The following is a 19,567-nucleotide window of genomic DNA, read 5'->3' as shown; positions in this document are numbered from 1 at the left end:
GTTTGCAAATGCCATTATCTTTGTTTCATATCCTTACTGGCCCAACAATAACCAAATTTGACCAAAAAGTTGAAAAAAAAAAAAAAAAAATGTTTCACGTACTTTAGCATGTTGCGATTTCCAACAATTTCTCTCACACGCATCGTGTGCGATAGTCAAAATATTTGTTTGGTATTTTTCTGACACTCTCTGGACCTATCGTATACTATTGCAAAAAGAATTAGGTTGGCATATATTACCTATCTATCTATCAATTGCCAGACGCCATTATCCCGTAAGGGGTGGCCATTTGACTTTGAGTTATTTGTTTTACGGGGAGGGGCACTAACCCTCCACCAACCCACTTGTTGGCACGTAGGGAGCACGCATGGTTTGGTTATATGGTTACCACCCAGCGTTGTAAATGGTTTCTTGGCTTACAGGAAACCATTTGGCTTGTTACTCAATGTAAAGCCACCTGTAAAGGAAAAAAAAAAAAAAGGAATTAGAAGTGACAGGAAAGATGAGAGAAATTGGAAGAGAGGAGGGCAGGCACAGAAAAAGAATGATAAAGGCTAAGGAAGAAGTAGGCAGCACTACATCAAGTGAGTGGATGATGGTCGCCATCACCTACACGAGGCATCTATTACCGTTCTCGTAAAAGAAACGAACAAATGCATAGACAGAAACACAGATACAAAACTTGACTTTATTATGCCTCTGCCCACCTATGGTGGAGGAGGCATTAAGTGATTGGTTTGTCCGTGCGTGCGTGCGTGGGCGCGTGCGTGGGTCAGTGCGTCCATAACATTATTGTGGCCACGATATCTCCAGAACCCATCGACGGATTTCCACCAAACCTTTGTCAGTGATGCAGTATGAGATGGTGAACCTATTAGTTCAGCTAGGTCAAGGGGTCAAAGGGCGAGATGATATAGGGTCGCCTTAGCTCATCCTTGTGGGTGCGATATCTCCGCAACCCCTTGACGGATTTCGATTGAACTTTTGTCGGTGATGCAGTACGATAAGACGATGAACTGATTACGTCAGCAAGGTCAAGGGGTCAAAAGTCAAGGTCATAAGGGTTTGGGTGAGATATCTTTAGAACCGTCCGACGGATTTCGACAAAACTTTTTTCAGTGATACAGTATGAAAAGATGATTAAATCATTAGGTCTACAAGGTCAGGTGTCAAAGGTTAAGGTCATATGAGTGTGGGTGCGATATATCTTGAATCCCACGCGATATTTCCTGAGCCCCTCAGAGGAATTCGACAAAACGTTTGTCAGTGCTATAGTATGAAGAGACAATGAACTGATCAGGTCAGCAAGGTCAAGGCGTCAAAGGTAAAGGCCATCTGGATGTGGGCGCGGTATTTCCTGATTCCCTTGACGAATATCGACCAAACTTTTGTCAGTGATATAATATGAAGGGAAGATGAACTGTTTAGGTCAGCAAGATCAAGCAGTCAAGGGTCAAGGCCATATGGGTTTGGCGCGAAATCTTCTGAACCATTGACGAATTTCGACCAAACTGTTGTCAGTGATACAGTATGAAGGGATGATGATCTGATTAGGTCAGCAAGGTCAAGCGGTCAAAGGCCAAGGTCATATGAGGTCAACTTAGTTTATCTTTAGTCTCACTTCAACCCACAATGAACCCTGCCACGGAGGTTGAATGGCAAGTCCGTGCGCAAGGCTTGGTGGAGGCATACCGAACAACAATTTGCGTCAACAGCTTGCGGCCCTAGTTCGCAGCGTTTCATTATTTCGATTGCTGCCCGGAATGGTGCTATGTCTGCTCTTTGCTTTACTATAAATAACTTCATCTGTTATAAGTGTTCAGAACTCTTGATCTCAAATTTTTTCCTGTCCATTCGGGTACTTTGTAAAAAAAAAAAAATCAAACAATTTTACTTCTCTTTCCCCACATAGTCGCTCTGATAGCTCTGTACCTGCTTCATCCACTAATATGACAGAAAATTTTCCATACACTTTCTCCTTTTGTTCGACTTTAGACTGTTGTAGTGATATCCTTCATCTCATGTTTGTCATTAATACTTCTCCAAATAATTATGTACTTCTGCTGTCAGTCCCTCGAGACTAGTGAGTCATATCGTATCGATAGGGTTTCTCCGATCCTTCGCCAGGCCTGTGTTTCTGTGATGATACCCTGCTTTCGCCAGCTCTTTTTGCCTGCGTCCGTCAGTTTGTACTTTTCCTTCTTGCTGATAGTTTGCTCATTTTTAGGCCGTCCTCAATAAGTGTGAGCACTCCCCAACATTATCACTCAGTGGTTTTATTATCTTCCACTCCATCTTCAGCAGGAAAAAAATTGAAGGACCTTTCATATCATAACTTTTCTGATCGTCTGTGTGGGTTCCGTTAGGCGTGCTCAGCTGGTAATCTTATATTCCTCCCTATTTTCGGGATTTCGGTGGAACCTTTGCTCTACCGTCTGTGTGGGTTCCGTTAGGCGTGCTCAGCTGGTAATCTTATATTCCATCCTATTTTCGGGATTTCGGTGGAACCTTTGCTCTACCGCCAGACATGTCAATAGCTACTGATAAAATATGACATCCCTCTCTCTCTCTCTCTCTCTCTCTCTCCCTTCATTTCCTCAGGTACAAACCCCTCAGTAAGACTTTTGACCAATTTTCTACAAACAGAGACCTTCATTGTGCTCCGTCCAGTACATTTTATCACTCCTTCATTCTTGTTCACACCTACTGCCTTCCCATTCTTCAGCGTTTCACATCATTCTTCATTTCTGTCAGTGGGACATTCCAGGGAGGCTGCGGTGGCCCGGTGGTGTTAGTGTCCTCTTATCGTAATATATGAGACACGAGTTTGTAGGGTTGGAGCCCACGCCCTTGCAGACACATAGATTGGCAGCTGGTAGTAGGCTGGCCAATGAGCTTGTATATGTTTCATCCTGTAAGCTCTACCTGTAGCATACACTGACTGGCACACAGAAACTTAAACAGTACAGCACTTCCAGTACCCCGTGTGTCACTGCACACACACACACACACACACACACACACACACACACACACACACACACACACACACGCACGCACATCTTCCCCAATTTTACTGTGAAAGGAAAATTCTGGTTACAAGTGTTCCTTTCGAGGAGAAAGTTCGATCCTGCAGTTGAGCCTGATGTGAACTAATAAAAGACACGGATATACATAAAGATAGGCTACGCACATCCCAGGCAGTGCATTTTCCTTTTGTGCAACATCCCATTCAGTCAGGTTCATCAATAGTCTAATGGATCTGCAACGAGAAGCTCATAATTTCAGTAACTTTCCCCTCTATTTGGGCAAACGCATTATTATTTTTTTAACAGTAACGTTTGATCAAAAAGTTTTAAACATGAATATTAATCAACAATTTCCCAAGAGTAAGTTAACCGCATGCACTTTTAACCTTCACTGAAATACTTTCCAGCCCGGCATGTTGAACATACACTATGACCATGACCCGTGACTTGAGAATATTTCCACTTTATATTGTATTGTTATTAACTTGTCTCACATTCAGGTAACTATTAACCCGAAGATGAAAATGTTAATTTTACTAGATTTCATTATTTTTTAATGGTTAGACGAAGGAAGGGGGGGAGGCTCCACGAAAGCATATTAAACAGTGCAGTTTGGAAATAACTTCAAATTTTTGTCAGCAGAGTTGTTAAACAAAAACAGACATTGCTTCCGAGCATGTTCATCATCACCATCATTCTGACAAACTTTCCCACTGTTCTGATATCCGGTGCAAGATCCTAAAATAGAAGAAAACTCAGAGTACAGAAGCTGTTAAGAGAATGTCAAAAAAAAAAAAAAAATGCGGTCAAGCCTTCTCAAGCCTTTGAAATTCCCATGGCTTCATCCCACAGACGAAACCAATAACAATTGCGTTTCGTCTTATCACTCAGCAACGTTTTCATTTCATTTCCATATTCTTGACTCATGCCATAACACTGTGCATGTTATATTTAGAGGTCGAAAAAGTGCACAAACCTCTACTGTTTTTTGCCTTACTCGTCGGCAATATGTAATCGGCTTACTAAACAAACAGAAATACAGAAGTGCCAATTTGTTCCAACGGAAACTAATATTATTTGAGATGGCCTAAGCTAACCTTACAAAGCAACTAATCGAACTTGATTTGATTACCCTGATCCAGTCCAACCTAAACTTAAAGTTGGCCTAGCTTAACCTGATCGCCCTAACATTATTTAAATTACCGTAACTTTGCTTATCAACCAAATCTTATATCACCTAGCATAACATTGTCAACCTGGCCTAATCTAAACTAACATTACCGTACCTGTTCAATATAACATAATTTAAACTGACTGCACCTTGGTGATCAACCAAACCAAAACTAAAGCAACCAAACTATTCCTGGTCAGTCTAACCTTATCCAAACCAACCTACCTTAACCTATTCAACTAAAGATAATTTAAACTAACTTAACCAGATCAGACAAACTTAATCTATACTAACTTATTCTGATCAATCTAACCCATGTAAGATATCCAAACTAATCCTGATCAGACAAACTTTATTTGAACTAGCTTAACATAACTTAAGCTATTATGATTAATTTATGAGCCACTTTTCTTTCCTCGTCCTCTTCACAGATTATTATTATTATTATTATTATTATTATTATTATTATTTATTATTATTATTATTGTTATTATTATTATCATCATCATTATTATTATTATTATTATTATTGGCCCAGGGTACTTAAAATCTTCCATAAATTTCTTACTCCCTGTTCACGAACACTTCACCTTTTCTTTCCACAACCCTAAATTTATTTAACTTTTTTTCTTACTCGTTTACTCCTTCAGACACAGATATTGTTGCTCAAAAATATCGTGAAAACTGAGGACCATTTTAAAAAGATCCTGTCCACTCTTAGCAGGCAGCACGGAATCATCTGCATACATCCAAGTTAAAATATTCCACTTCCCGCCATTCATCACCAGCCTCACTCCTTTTCCCCTCACACAACCATTTTGGCTTCTCTCAAACCTCAACATTTTTATTTCTCTCCCTGCCATGGACGAACTTGGACATTTTGTTTAGGCTAAATCCCCACCTAATACCTGGGGAATTCCTGGCTGTCCAAGGAAATATCGAGGTAGTTTTCAATCTCCTGACTGCTAATTTTCCCTGTGGCTTAAGGAATTTTTCTCATGATACTGTAGTGTGAATATCTTTATGCGATTATAAAGGGCGAGCAAATTATAATATGGGCAGCCCCATAATAACACCCGCATTTCTGTATGACGAAAATGAAAATATCCTAAGTGAGAGGTGGTGTGTGGGATGATGGGAACACGATAGGGGATGCAAGCAAGAGCACAGTGGAATGAAGAGGTGAGGACAAAGTAGTACCAAAGAAGAAAGTATATAGTGAGCGGATGGGAAGCAGAGGCATGGAGGAATTTGAGAGATGGGAAAGAGAGTTTTATGTAGGGAAAAAGGGAGGTAAAAAGAGTATTAAGAGAGACTAGGAAGAGAGTGGACGAGGAGTTTGGAAGGAATTTTAGTATAAAGTGGAAGAAATTTACGAAAATGTTCTAAGACAGGATGACAGAGACGTTACTTGGGGAGTGAAACATAAAAAATGGAAGATTGCTGGTGGAGAAGGGAGAAAAAGTGAGCAGATTGAGAGAACACTTTAAGGAACTATCAAACACAGAGATTGAAAGAAACGCGAATATAAGAGGCTGGAAAATGTCTGACAGAAGGAGGGAAATCAGTAGGGAGGAAAAGATCAGTAGGATGGAAGTAATGGAAGCAATGAAGAAAGTCAAAATGAGGAAAGTCCTAGGAATTGATGGAGTGTGTGGTGATATGCTGAAGCATGGGGGAGAGATAGTAGTAGAATGGATGTGAAAGAAGTGTTGATTGGCCTGGATGGAAGGTAGAGCCCTGGAAGATTGGAAGTCAGGTATAATTATTTCCCTGTACCAAGGCAAAGGGGAAAGAGAAGTGTGTAGTAATCATAGGCTGATTTGTATTCTTAGTGTAATAGGAAAAGTATATGGTAGAATACTTACTGATAGAGTTAGGGAAATAACAAAGAAATTAGTTGGAGAAGAACAGGGAGGTTTCAGCAAGGGAAGGGTTTATGATGATCATATATTCATTCTAAGGTGTTTACCTGAAAAGATCCTAAAAAAGAGAAAGAAGTTGTATGCGGCCTTCATGATTTAGGGAAAGCATTTGACAGAGTGGCTTGAGAAGGAATGTGGAAAATAGTAAACATATATGGAGTAAATGGGAAGCTGTTGAATGCCGTGAAGGGTACGTACTAGAGCTACAGTACGTGTGGATGGTGAGCTGAGTGAATTTTTCTATCTAGATGTCGGACTGAAACAGGGGTGTGTCATGTTCCCAATGGTTGTATATGGATAGAGTTATAAAGAGATAGAAATAAGAGCAGTGGATGTTGGAGCGGCCCTAATGAGAGAGGGCAGTGTTTGTAAAGTTCCTCTTCTAATGTTTGCAGATGATACCACATTATTAAATGAGGTAGAAGGGGAATTGCAAAAGCTCTGTGCATGAGTTTGGGAGAGTATGTAAGAAACGGAATCCAAAGGTAAGTGTAGGGAACAGTAAAATTGTGGTGTTTGAGAGAAATGCCGTCTCTGAATGAAGAGTGAGGGTGGATCGTAAGGAAATGAAAATGTGAGTACATTTAAGTTCTTTGGTAGTAAGATGAGTAAGGATGGAAGTTTAGAAGATGAAGTGCCTGAAAAGTTACGACGGGGAGGAGAAGTTGCTGGTTCATCGAAAACAATAATAAGAAATTGGGAAGTGAGCATGGAAGTAAAAAAGTCGCCGCATGATAGTACTGTGATACCAGCTCTAACGTATAGAAGCGAAGCTTGGACCTTGTTGGAGGGACACGCGTCAAGAGTGACAGCAGTGGAGTTGAGTTATATGAGAGGAGCATACAGAGTTATAAGGAGAGACAGACTGATATATGACGAAGTGAAGAAACGTTGTGGCGTGGATGTGGATGTGAAAAAATGCATTAGGAGAAATACAGGGAGGTGGTTTGTCCATGTGAAGAGGATGGAGAGTGAGAGATTATTGATGAGAGTGTATGTGACTGAGGCGGATGGGGGAGAGAGAGGTGATGATCAAGGATGAAATGGAGGGATAGAGTGGAAAAGTAATATGACAGAGGAGGTGTAAGTTAAGGGAATGGCGACGATATGGCAGGGGACAGGGCCACTTGGAGGCCATTTGTTTGTGGCTACACCATACGGGTGTAGGGCGTCTGGCTATGTATAGATAGATAGGATAGATAGATAGCGAATCACTTACATTTATTCCATTTATGTCCTCTGGATTACTGCCCGTCGTACATATCATCATCATGTTGTCAGACACCATAGTACAAATACATGAGTTATATGAGAGCCTTCTTCATTATACACTTTCTTATATTTCGTTTATCGGCGCGTTATACCGCGGCTGTTGTAATGTTTACTTTATTGTGTGTGTGTGTGTGTGTGTGTGTGTGTGTGTGTGTGTGTGTTAACAAAGTGACTCAAGCAGTTTTAATATTTTATTACCCAATTCAGTCGGAAGGGTTCAAGGTCGGTAAGGTGGTGGCCTGTTATTTTGAGGAGTAATTAGTCAGAAATCAGTGTCATATGGAAAGGTCTGTTTAAATAGTTTTATTCGGTTTTCACCACACTTGATGGAGAGGATGAGGGTAATACAGTAACGAAATTATTTGACTGAAAATAATCAGTCAGGGTTCCTGGTCAAAAGTTGGAGCCTGTAACTCAAAACAGGTCTTACTATATAGGTGTCACTCCAACCAGGTGGAAGAGCTGAGGGTACGGAAGGGACTAAAAAAAAAAAAAAAATCTATTTTGAGAACAACAAGTCATTGTCACGGTCACAGGACAAGGTCAATTCAAGCAGTTTTGATCTGATTTGAATTAATTTTAGTGAGTGTTAAGCGTTAGTAAATGATGAACGCATCTGATTTTGTTGTGTAGAAGGTCAAGGCCATAGATAAACGTTAAATTTTCTGTCCCTACAATAACAGGGGGGTTTAGGTGCTGCATTCTCCCAGTGCTTCGTCTTGTTCCCTTCAAATGTTCTCGCTTTGCAGAAGCATTAGTAAGGTGACCCCCCGCCACCCTTCCACTTCCTCCAGTTACCTGACAATTACTTTCATCTTTTCTTACTCCAGAGTTTTTAATATATCCTCTACTCTTTCTCTCACTAATGGCGCACTAACAGTCTTATTTCTGCCAACATCAAGAGATCTTTTTTCAGCAAAAAGAAGCCCTCAGCACCAAAAGAGTTTAACCTTTAATTTAAATAAAATGAACTTCAAGTCTTCTGACTATGAAATAATTTTTTAATGTAGAGAACGGTCTTAATGGGACACTGACAATTTTTTACCTACATTTGTAAGTTAGGCCTGCCTTTTTTTCTGATTATCATGAGACCCTCTTAGTCTCATGCTGGCCGAATTAAATGCTAGCAAAAACGCACAGAAATATTCCATTCGACTTTCAGACTGCTGTGCCTACTTTATATCAAACAAATATGCTACCGATATGGTTTGTTGAGTGCATTTAACAACTAATGTAATGCCCAGGCTAAATACTGCAGTGTTTCCTATAACATCTTATCCCTAAAGTATTTTATTTATCCTGTTTATCGTGTTTGGCCAAGTGGAGAGGATGGAGAGTAAGAGACTAACGAGGAGAGTGTATGTGAGTGAGGTGGAGGCCGAGGATGAGATGTAGGGATGGAGTGGAGAGGTATATGAGAGAGAAGGGTGAGAGCTGGGAGCAGGGCAGTGAAGTGGCAGGGGACAGAGCGACATGGAGGCAGTTTTTCTGTGGCCACCCCTTACGGGATTGAAGCGTCTGGCAATAGACAGAGATAGAGCAAGTCATCTGTTACGCCATTACACGTAGCCTACTCAGTTGTACGCCAATGAATATTTTTCAACAATTAGTACACTAAGTTCTTACTTCCCCTCAAACATAATTATTCCTTCTCTCATAAGGCCGCGTCCACACCAAATGCTTGCTGGCGGGAGAGGAGACGTATGGAGTTTTGCATCACTGTATCCCCTACAAGTCGCCCCACTGAACTCTGGCAGGTGCAAGGAAGCACTTCTTTGGGTTACTGTGATGTAGAACTCCTCCCCGCACCGGGAAGCTTTTGGCGTGGACGCATCCTTAACCTTACCAGCACACATATTCCTTTTTCTTCTTTACTACACCACCAGACTCGATCATTCTCAATTTGGTTAAAAAAAAAAAAAAAAAAAAAAAAAAAGATAAATCGTCACAGCAACCTTTGTGTACAAGGGTTTTATTTAGTTTCAATAGAGTGAATTGTCTCCTCACAACTGCCCAAGTTGCTAACTAGATAGCTAGGCCTTTTTTAAATTTAATATTTTCTATCTATCTATCTATCTATCTATAGCCCGACGCCCTAATCCCGCAAAGGGTGGCCGCAGACAAAACGCCTCCAAGTCACTGTCACCCACCATTTGACAACCCTCTCCCCAACTCACCCCCCCTCCCCCATATACCTCTCAACTCCATCCCTCCACCTCATCCTCGGTCTACCCCTCCCTCTCCCTCCCTCCACCTCACCTACATACACCCTCTTAGTCAGTCTTTCATTCTCCCTTCTCTCCACATGTCCAAACCACCTCAGTGTATTTCTCCTAATCTTCTCAACCACATCCACATCTACCCCACAACGTTCCTTCACTTCTTCATTTGTCAACCTGTCCCTCCACGTCACTCCACATGCTCCTCTCAAGTAACTCATTTCCACTGCTCTCACTCTTGACTTGTTCCCCTCTTGCAAGGTCCACGCCTCGCTTCCATACGTCAGGGTAGGGATCACAGTACCATCATGCAGTGACTTCTTTACTTCCATACTCACCTCCCTATTTCTCATCACTGCTTTCAGTGTACCAACAACCTTCCTTCCCTGCTGTACCCTTTCACGTACTTCATCACCCAAAGTTCCATCCTTACTCATCACACTACCCAAGTACTTGAATGCACTCACATTCTCCATATCCTCACCATCCAACCTCAATGCACACTTTGTGACTTCATTCCTCTCAAACACCATAACTTTACTTTTGTTTACATTAACTTTCATCTTCCTCCTCCTACACACTGTCCCAAATTCATTCACCAAACCTTGCAACTCCCATTCATCTTCACTCAACAATACTGTATCATCAGCAAACAGCAACACAGGAAGCTTCCAAATCTCACCCTCATTCATTAGGGCCAGCCCCACATCCACTGCCCTACCTTGCACCTCCTTTACAACCCCATCCATATATATATTAAACAGCCATGGAGACATCACACACCCCTGTTTCAGTCCCACATTGAGATCAAAGAACTCACTCAGCTCACCATCCATTCGCACCGTAGCCCTTGCTCCCTCGTACATACTTTTCACAGCACTCAACAATTTCCCCTCCACTCCATATATTCTTAATACCTTCCACATACCTTGCCTATCTATTCTGTCATAAGCTTTCTCCAAGTCCATGAAGGCAGCATACATTTTCCTTCCCTTCTCTAGATACTTCTCCACTAAACATCTTAGAACAAATATCTGATCTACACACCCTTTTCCCTTCCTAAATCCCTCTTGTTCTTCTCCAACTAGCTCCTCTGTCATATGCCTAACCCTATCAATGAGTATTCTGCCATATATTTTACCAGTCACACTAAGAAGGCAAATACCCCTATGGTTACCACATACTTCTCTCTCCCCTTTTCCTTTGTACAGAGGAACAATTATACCTGATTTCCAGTCCTCTGGAACCCTTCCCTCTTCCCAAGCCAATCTACACAACTTCCATATCCACTCCACAACAATCTCACCCCCATACCTAAGCATTTCACCACACACTCCATCAATTCCTGGGGCCTTTCCCAGCTTAATCTTCTTCATCGCTTCCACTACTTCCGCCCTACTGATCTCTCCCTCCCTCCTCTCATCTCTTCTTCTCCCAGCCATTCCCCAACCACTTATACTCACACTGCTCTCACTCTCTACATTCAACAAATCCTCAAAGTGCTCCTTCCATCTCCTCAATTTCTCTCTCTTCTCCACCAACAATCTATTATTCCTATCTTTCACTCCCCTATTACTTCCCCTTTCACACTGCCTTACTTTCTTTACCTCCTTCCAAAACAATTTCTTACTCTCCCTCCATTTCACACTCAGATTCCTCCCAAACTCTTCATCCACTTTCTTCTTACTCTCCTTCACCAGTCTCTTAACCTCCCTTCTCCTGCTCACATATACCTCTCTCTTCTCTCTCTCATCTTCTCCCCTACCTCTACTCGCCAACCGTTCACCATATGCCTTCTTCTTTTGTTCCACAGCTCGTTTCACCTCATCATTCCACCATGCTGTCCCTTGCACACCCTTGCATCTCCTCCTCACTCCACAAACCGCCTCACACGCTGCGCCTATCTCTACCATGAATATCTTACATACGTCTTCCACCCCTTCCATCTGCTCTAGCTCATACCTTCCCAATCTTTCTTCCACTATGCTCTTATACTCTGTCATTTTCTCACTATCTTGCAATTTCTCCACTCTTCTCACAGGAGCTGCTTCCTCCTGTCTTCCCCTTCGTCTCCTCAACCACTTTCTTTGCATCTTTACCTTAGCCACCACTAAGTGATGGTCCGAGACTCCATTCCCCCACCCTCTCCACACTCCTGCATCCAACACTTGTCTTCTCATTCGCTCATCCACACACACGTAGTCTATTATTGCCTTTCGTTCAACAAGTTCACCATCCATCCTCCTCATTACTCTCCATGTATACCGGTGGATCATCTTATGACGAAAGTAGGTGTTGGCTATTGCCAACCCCTTAATATTTTACCAACACATATCCTCTTACCCAGTGATCATTTTCCTTGATTAATCTACAAATAAAACACAGACTGTCCTTTTTTATTTCAGTCATATAATGAAATGGTGAATTGGAATCCATGTCACATTCTTTCTGTTGTGTTAATTCTGTTAGGTCAGTGCGTCGAAGTATTTTCAACGAAGTAAGCCTTGATTTTTTCCTCTCATACTTTCAATAAACACTAGTGTTGTTGTCTATAATCATCTCTCCATATTATTGATGGAAATCCTGAGTCAATGTTTAAAGTATGATATAGGACCTATGTAAGGCCCCACCTACGAAGGGTAAGGCGACACAGGGACTAACAGGGTTGCAGAATCAGAGCCGATGCGCACGGGAGTAACTAGAGATATTATTGCATCAGCGCAGTCTGTCACTCAGAAAAAGATCCATCTAAGCTAACTTTGTGCAAAGGTTGAAGAATGTGGAGGTTGCTTCTGCAGCCACTACACAACGTAAGATCACCGATCAGTGAGCTCCACTACTCATAAGACTGGTTACGCAGCAGTCATTCAGCTGGTGTGATGCGTCATTAAGTACAACGGTATCGTAATATTTTTGAAATTAAAAGTATAACCTTCAACTAATTTCGCCGTTACATCTTTCCCGTCGTTTAGTCAAATACAACCAGAAATTCTCCGCTGCATCAGCTATTTTCTGCGATACACACCGATAACTCCTCAAGGACGAAGCTCTCCAGGCACGTGATGGACAATGGTCTTTCACTGTCGCAGTCTGTCCTGCTTTTTGGCACATTCAACTTGCTGGTATGTGAGTTGTAGCTTGCTTTCCTTTTGTGAGTTTCTTCAAAATGATAATGCGATGTGTTGCTCTGTGAAACCAAAACACCGTGGAAAAAAAAAACAATATTTTGTCAGTGTCCTGTATGCTGCACACTGCCATGAAATATTTATACACCACTTCATATCGATGTGGAAAATAAATTAGTGGAATAGTCTGAACGCAAAATGCTACCAACATTTTGTTCTACGCACTCCAATAGGAACATACCTTTTCTTCCTCTTCCCATATTCATATCCTTCTCTGAATTTGGCTAATTAGCCATTTAGAATTTCTTTTCTCATATCCACATCGTGCCCCGTTCTCCATGTTACTTCCAATCGCTCTTCTCATTCAGTGCCTTTTGACTTTCATTCCAGTTTGATTTCACTCACTTTTCTTCATATCTTTCTCCTCTCTTCAGCCTCCCTCCACTCTGCCTCCCCACCGCCCTTATAAAGTTTATCCTCTGTTGACTTTCTTTTATTTAGTGTGTTTACTCGTTTTAGTATTTCAGCGAACTCCCTCACCCTCTCTTTGTCTCTGTCTGTCTGTCTGTCTGTCTGTCTGTCTCTGTCTCTCTGTCTCTCTATCTCTCTGTCTCTGTCTGTCTGTCTGTCTGTCTGTCTCTGTCTCTCTCTGTCTGTCTCTCTCTCTCTCTCTCTCTCTCTCTCTCTCTCTCTCTCTCTCTCTCTCTCTCTCTCTCTCTCTGACTCACTTTTAAACGTTCCCTCCATCTCCGTTTCCCATTTACCCTCAAGACCACAGCTTTAAGACCCGAGAAAGCCGATCACGACAGCACCACCACAGCGGATCACCACAACACAACCTCAACAGCATCACAGTAATTCACCACAGCCTCACAGCACTAGGACAGGATCACCACAACACCACCACCACAGCATCACCACAGCACCATCACAACATTATCCCATGACTTCCCTAGCATCACAGTCCCACCACAGTATTATCACAGCACCAGCACAACATCAGCACAGCCCCCGTACAGACCACCACAACAATCCTCAGAGCCTATCACCACACTACCACCACAGCGTCACAACAGCAATACCATATCATCATGAGACACCAGTGTAGCACTACTAAAATCTATCAGCACAGCACTAGTACGGCGCCATTACAGCACTTCCACGGTACTGCTATAGAATCATCACAGCAATACCAGACACCACCACGCCACCACTACAGCACCATCACAGCAATACATCACCAGCACCACCAGCACAGAACTACCGAAACGCAGCACCCCTTGCATCAAATCATCTCCTCACACCATCACTTCCACAGCACCAACAACTTGGGTCACCACAGCACTGTTATTATACTTTCACTTTGTCCACCAAATAAACGTAAAATTATCACAATCTCTAACATGCATGATGAGTTGTAACCAAGCTCCTCGTCACGAAAGTGTTGTGGAGAGGATGTACAACGGTAGTGCTGGCTGTCCCAAAGCTACGAGAAATAAGCTGGAAAAGGACGATTACTCCACAAAGTCAAGGTGGACGAATCATGGGACCATCACATCATCACCCACACACCACAACAACCTTAGAAAAGCCAAGCGTTAACCTTTACAGTACGAATGACGAGTTTATTAGTGCATTTCTTCCACTTCCACTCTATTATATTTAGCTAAGAAGCTTTTCGAACTGGAGGGGTTTTAAATGGCCTTTTTCCGGTCATAAAATGCTACACGCTCCAGTCCAAAAGTCCTCTACCCAGGGGCAACGCCTTAGCCCTTCGGGGATACCTGGCGTAAAACCAAATTATTTTTATTTTATTTTTTTATTATCACTTTATTTTCAAGAGGTCCGCAATAACCTCTACTCAAAATGGGTTGGAATTAGCATTAACAACGTGAAAAGTATGTTCAAGGTATCGACAGAGTATATTACCACAGTGATCAAAAGCAGAATAATAAGTTGAATAGATACTTTCAATACTGTAGAGTGTTCAGAAACCCCCTTCAGTACGAAGGGACATTCTCAATTTGAATACAATCGTCTGGAGACAAGAAATGTAACAAAATAAGTCGCTACCACACTGAATGAGTTAGTGCCACCCAGTCAGTAATGATACCAGTTTTAAGTCACTCTCCTATTAATCTCTCCAAATTGTTTATGATCGTTGACTCTAACCAGAATAGAATATTCCATTTCTTCCGACCCTGTGACTGCTAACTGCAATTAAAAAATATATATATATATATATATATATATATATATATATATATATATATATATATATATATATATATATATATATGAAGAGAATAACAGTTACCAGAAACAAATAAATCCCTCCACCACGATGAAGTTATTTTAATTAGCGCACCACCTCACCCACCCACTTTGTGTGAACGCCTCGAGACACATAGCCTCAATCACCATCCGATTTTACTGACGCAGATCTCTCCATGCAACCCTCTAGGCAGCGACTTTTCCCTGTTTAGTATCTTCCGACAAGAGCTACGAATTTCGCAGTCTTCCCCATTTCTCCTTCACGCCAGTAAGAAAGGGGAGCACCAATTCCTTTAAGGTGCGAATTTTGTCCTTTATACACAAAGTCAAATACTCAAACCAAATAAATCCATAACATAAAAGACCAGACCAGTATGACCAGCCACCAAACGATTTTACTTCTCGTACAAAGGATATACAGTAAAGGCGTTATTGAAGGATGGATGTAATCTCTGCATCTTGAAAGTTTTCTCCTGATCAAACTGAAATCGTAAGGAGACAGTAAGAATAATGTAATAAGATGTTTAATAACTGACGACGTTAATACTACATGTTAGTAACCACGGTGTCAGTGAAAAAAAAAAAATAAAAAATAGCCTTGCCGACAATAACCCCCCCCCCCTCTCTCTCTCTCTCTCTCTCTCTCTCTCTCAAATACCACAGATCCATCAACAGTCAATAGCCAAAACTCTGCCACAGAGCCTCCTACAGTCACATTATCACAGTCATTGCCACGACCATTCAAGAACGACAATAACACTTAAAATCGTGAAATATAACATCCACATCACCACAGTTCATCAGGCACAGCACCACCTACGACAGTGAACCACTTTGTGGGTGTTTGAGTCAAAATTATTACTCAGGCGAAAGAAGTAATTTTTTATTGACTTCCATCGTCTCACACTGATAACTAGAAAGCGATCAGAGAGCGCATACCTCCGCTAATGCCATTGCCATTAAAAAGGATCCTGATCCGGATCCGCCCCCTAATTTGATCAATTCTTTCTGTGTTCATGGCCCATCTTTCCACAAAATTTCATCGAAATTCATTGAGAACTTCTTGGGATACTGTGCAGGATACTCAGGATCTGGATGCCGATCCTGCCAAAAATTTAATTTCTTCCTTGGCCCATGACTGACCCTTCCACAAAATTTCATCAAAATCCGTTCATAATTCATTTGAGTAATCCTGCTAACAGGCAGACAGACAAGCAAACAAACCAACGCGGGGTAAAACACAACCTCCTTGGCGGAGGTAACGAGACTGATGTTAATATATATGTCTGGGGACCAGGTCATACCTCAACCTCGTCAGTGCTTTTCTTACATATGACCGTATTCCTAAACAGAAAATCCCAAAATGGGGTGGCAAGCACGCAATATCTGACGGTTATTCGCGACACGACACTGATTACCTCTGACAACGAGGAGGTTATGTGTTAACCCATTCTTGTTTGTCTGTTTATCCAGGCCATATCTCCAAAAATTCTCAATGATCTTCAGTGAAATTTGGTGGAAGGGTGGGCCATGGGCCAAGAGAGAATTGATTAAATTTGGGGGCGGATCCGGATCCAGATCCTATGTATCCTGCACAATATATCCAATTGTTCTCAATGATTTTCAGTGAAATTTTGTGTAAGGGTGGGTCATGGGCCAAGAAATAATTGATTAATTTTGGGGGCGGATCCGGATCCTGATCCTATGTATCCAGCACAATATCTCCAAAAGTTCTCAATGAATTTCAATAAAATTTTTGTGGAAAAGCAGACCACGCATCAAGAAATAACTGTTTACATTTTGGAGCGGATCCGTATCCTATGTATTCCATACAATATCTCCACGGATCCGGATCCTTTTTAATGGCACTGACACTGGCAGAGGTATGCGCTCTCTGAAAGCTTTCTAGTTATTAGACTGGATTAGCCTGCATTTTCGTAAGATGCGTCAGAAATTATCGTAAACAAGAAGAGAGTGCTACACCGGTTTTCTCTGATTGATCTAAGGGTCGGACATTTGTCTTTGTCTTGTCACCTTGACATTCGAGTGGTTGTTATGAAAACCTGAATACTTCATCCTTGCCTGACCCTCAACCCTTCCACCAAGTTTGGTTCAAATTGGATCAAACTGTTTGAGTTAACCTTGTCTTGAGTTTTTGATCAATGACCGATTGTTCTCATGATCGAATGTATTCATCTTGGTATGATTCTCAACCCTCCTACGAAGACTGGCTCAGAATTAAAAAAAAAAAAACATTTATATATACTCCGTTTCACTGAGTTTGACACCATCAGTGATGTCCTCAACTCCTGTACTGTTGATGCAAAGCCTCTGCACTAGGTGAGCCTCTATTTATCACCTTGAGAACATAATATAAAGGCAATACAAAAGGTTATATCCAGTACTGAGGACCTTCGTCAATGCTGTAGATGCTGAGGACATCACTGATGGTGCCAGACTTGGGGAAATGGAATATTGAGTCGAATATCTGAATGTGGTCTGTGACCTTAACCTATGATTGATTGTCCTCCAAATCGAATCACTCCATCTTTAAGTTGTTCTCAGCCCTTTCACCATGTTTGGTCTGTATCGGATTAAAACTGTTTATGTCGACCGTGCTCTGTGCCCTTCCTTTTATGACATATTGTTCTAAAAAAAACAAGACGAAAAGCATTTAGCTTACCCTCAACCATTTATTCAAGTTTGATCGAAAGTGGATAAAATCTGTTTATTTTTTGTCACACACACACACACACACACACACACACACACACACACACACACACACACACACACACACACACACACACACACACTTCCAGTTAATAAATGTCCCTGCTTGTGCTCTAGCGCAGACAAAAGTAGAAACTGGGACTGACCTTCCCCTCCAGTATACAAAGTATAAAAATACAACCTGTTATCTAGTCTTCAGCCCCTGGACATGAACCTGAACCCAGTCTTTTTTCAACTGACAACTGAGACGCTGAGTAAAAAAAAAAAAAAAAAAAAAAAAAAAGGATCAAATGCTGACTGATAATGGTTTATTTCTTCATCCTACCTCAGCTGTCTGTCAAGTAGCCAGGGACTGTCCGGCCCAAGTGCTATTTCCTGGGCATATTTATCTGTGTTGAGCTAAAATAAGTTAGAACAGACTTCCTAAGGCTATCGGAGTTCAGCATAACCCCACGAACAGTCAAACCAACCCATAGTCAGTAGCGCCAAAACTTAGGTACTAGGCAGTGGAACCACCAAGTCAGGTTGTCATCGTCACCGGAAAGTAACATTTCGATATTGACTGTGCACGTAGGCAAGGCATTCAGTCATATTTTCATGTCGAAATATATTCATATATCTCTTCCACATTGCCTCAATTTACCACCACCATAATGCAATTGCTGACATGGGTTATTTGAAATTGTTTTCATTTATTAATTAATTAATCTATTTATTTTTTTGAATCAAACAAAATTTAGTAAAGCAACAAATGGAATCTCATACATGTTACAGAGGTGACTCAGAGTCATTGGCTGTGCTTTTCATTTTTTTTGTTTTTGTTTTTAATCAAACCTATTACTGCAAGTTGGCACCCAGGTTAGGTATGTCCCATACCTTAAAGGCATACCTTCACCGTATTGGGATTTTGTTTTTGTAAAACATGTGGTACCTTGTCTTCCTTTGAAGATGCTGGCCAGGCCGTCCAGGTATGTGAAGTGTTTGCCTAGGCCTATTGTGTGAAGTAAGTGTGCTCCCTCTAGTTTTCCCATTGTGGGATTTAATTGCGTTTTTAGTCCATCAGACTCATCGTATGCTGTGCACGTCAAACTCATTTAGGACCTAGCGTATGCTGTACAGGTATAACTACTATAGGAGTGTGACAATCCTTTTTTGGAAATATATGTGCATGACTGTTTTTTTGTTATGTATCTTATGTTATTATATATTATATATATTATGTACATTATATACTATATATATACTATATATATACTACATATACTATACTTTATATTATACTTTATGTACTATATTATTTTATTTGGTTTTTCCTTATGCTTATTTCTTTTATTTGCAGATTATAAGTAATATTATATAAAGACTAAGATAAAAGTGGAACAAAAGACTAAAGTGAAAAGACTAAAGTGAATATAAAGAAAAAATGGAAGGGAAAGGACAAATGAAAGGAAAGGGAAAAGGAAAAGGAAAAGGAAAAGGAAAAGGAAAGACACTGCTGTCAGACACAGAACTAGAGACTCTTGTGAACACCAGTGCATTATCAAATGTGATTGACCTTCGTGAGAACAGCGATGAGGAAGATGTGCTAGAGGTAGGAGAAGAGTATGACAGCGACAGTGACAAAGAGTATTTTCCTACTGTTCCTGAAGATTCGAGTGAGAGTGAAGCAGAGGAGGGGGGGCTTACCAGACTGAGGGGGAAGGTATGGACTTCCACACCCTGTAAAAAACGCCGGCCCATGCCACCTGCCATTGACCTACCTGGGCCTTCCACGCAAGCAGGACCATCGACTGCCATTCCTGCTAAGAGACCACGCCGT

Source organism: Coenobita brevimanus, chromosome 70, assembly GCF_032717465.1.
Source record: "Coenobita brevimanus isolate Jiangsu-jjx chromosome 70, ASM3271746v2, whole genome shotgun sequence".
In the NCBI taxonomy this organism is placed as follows: Eukaryota; Metazoa; Arthropoda; class Malacostraca; order Decapoda; family Coenobitidae; genus Coenobita; species Coenobita brevimanus.
The sequence above is the reverse complement of the archived record's forward strand: the minus strand, read 5'-3'. Positions refer to the sequence as shown.